Source organism: Hordeum vulgare, chromosome 5H, assembly GCF_904849725.1.
Source record: "Hordeum vulgare subsp. vulgare chromosome 5H, MorexV3_pseudomolecules_assembly, whole genome shotgun sequence".
Lineage (NCBI taxonomy): Eukaryota > Viridiplantae > Streptophyta > Magnoliopsida > Poales > Poaceae > Hordeum > Hordeum vulgare.
The window spans coordinates 553,760,743-553,763,263 of record NC_058522.1 but is presented as its reverse complement, the minus strand read 5'-3'; positions in this window follow the sequence as shown (position 1 = coordinate 553,763,263).

The following is a 2,521-nucleotide window of genomic DNA, read 5'->3' as shown; positions in this document are numbered from 1 at the left end:
GGCTGCCAGGGAGGCAATTGCACGCCTTCGGGACACCCTTCCAGTGATGAAGACTCGTCCTTATCACTACCTCTCGTGCCATGTTTCGTACACTAGTCACTACGGTTTTGCCTGCACTAGAGGAGAGAATGATGAGGCCATTGAGATGCTCGTGCAATACCTCATGGCCCTCGGTTCTGCCTTTGATGGCTTAGTGAATGACTTGGTGGCTTCTTGTATGGAGGCTTCTCAGGCACGTCCCCCTAACAGGACTGAGCTTCTCCATCCTGCACCACCCCGGTCATGCCCTTCATCCGCTGCTTCATGCGCACCGTCAGTCCAGCCAGTAAGCCGCCAACTACCTTCTCTTGAGGAGTTCAATCAAGTTATTGCTCCTACCCCTATTAGAGATGCTCCGTCTGCTAGCCCCGTGCATGCTTCGCCGCCTCGCACCGTCCGCCTAGAGCCTGTGCAGGAGGAGGTTGAGTCCCCAGCACCTCGTCTGGGACTTACCCTGGGTCAGCCGATCCAGATTCCATCCACCTCCAACTAGAAGTGGTGTAGCAGTGCGTCGGGACGCTTGTATGATATGTATGATATGGTTGTGTGCTCGTCGGCCGAAGAGAAGTAGTCATGTTACATCATGTAGGATCAGGAGAAGTGCACTAGCTAAATAACATGTCAGGAATGTGTGAGCACATCCTGAGTGATGTATTGTATAATTATGATCCTTCTCTGAACACGGCGAATGTTTTATGATTTTTTTTGGTATTTCTCTTGGCTCGCAAAAATATTTATTTCACCTTATACTCGGGTTTTATCATTTGATTTTTGCAACAACACCACAAAAAATGCATCATCTCTGGGCCCGCTCCATGCCTAGTCTGCGGGAAGAAAATAATTTCACTCGGACATGTAACAACTTTACCCAAGGGCAGTCAAGTCGGCGAGACAGTGACTCGGCATTCTCGCAAGTTTGTCGCCTGTATGAGAAAAGTTAATAGCAACACCAAGAGATGATGCATCAGCTTTTGAATATGGAAAATCACCATGGACCTCACCAACAGCATTCCCGGTTGGGTGAATTACACAAGACTCGTCCACCAGTTTTCTCACACACCGATAAATCAATGGAAGCTGATGACTGGTTGCGTGATACTGAAAGGAAACTGATCATTGTCCAGTGCTCACACGACGAGAAGGTGTTGTACGCACCTCATTATGTGACTGGAGAAGCAGCTTCATGGTCGGAAAACTTCCTACGCGTCCACCCAAATGAGAACAATATCACATGGGCCGAATTCAAGAAAAGCTTTCGTGGGGCGCATATCCCCAACAACGTTATGAAAATCAAGAAGAGGGAATTTGAAGACCTCAAGCAATGGAGTTCAACTGTGATGGAATATTTGGACCACTTCAACCAATTGTCTCTCTATGCTGGTGACGACCATAAAACAAAAGAGAAGAAAATGGAAAGATTCCTAGATGGACTCGCTCCAACGTTGAAGTATCAACTAGTGGTTCACACATTCCCACATTTCAAGACACTCGTGGACAAGGCCATTATGCTTGAGACCGAGCGTCGTAGCATGGACGACATTCGCAAGCGTCGTCATAGTAATTCTACGCAATCTCGCAACAGCAAGCAGAAGACTGATATCCCAAGGAATTCAACGCCCCGAGCTCCAACATCAACTCACAACCCAAGCAACAATTTCTATGCCAGGAATAAGGACTTCACTCCCCGCTCAAGCAATAACTATTTCACTTGCGGAGAAGCCGGGCACTATGCCAGACAGTGCCCCAAGTCAGGAAATGATGCGCCGAAGCCAAACAACCTCAATTACAATTCAGCACCAATGCGCAAAAATTTCGATTCCAACAACAACCACAGGAAGGGTCACATGAATCATGTGGCCAAGGAAGAGGATATGAACGCACCGGATATCGTACTTGGTAAGTTTCCTATCAACAAAATTCCTGCCACGGTTTTGTTTGATTCTGGAGCTTCCATTCGTTCATTTCGAAACGATTTGCCTTGAAACACGATTTTTTGATTCTCACCTTGGAAGATTCGATGACCATGAAGTCCCCGGGAGTACAACAAGTTACTCAAAGATACTGCAGAGGTGTTACCATTGAAATCAAAGGTTTGACGTTCTGGGCAAATCTGATTGTGATAGAAAGCAATAGCCTTGACGTTATTTTGGGAATGGATTAGTTGAATACAAACAAAGGATTTATTGACTGCTTCAACCGGACTGTGACACTCACCCATCATCAGGGAAGAAGGGTAAGAGTTGCAGCCATGGAGAGAACCACACCTCCTCAAGCACGATTGAATAAAGTGGACCTTGCTGAGTTAAAGAAGGTTCACATAGTATGTGAATTTCTGGACGTATTCCCAAAAGAATTATCAGGTATGCCACCACACTGAGAAATAGAGTTCGTAATCAAACTTGCACCCGGTGCAGTTCCAATTTATAAGAAGCCTTACCTAATGGCACCAACCAAATTGGTTGAGTTGAAGAAGCAAATAAAA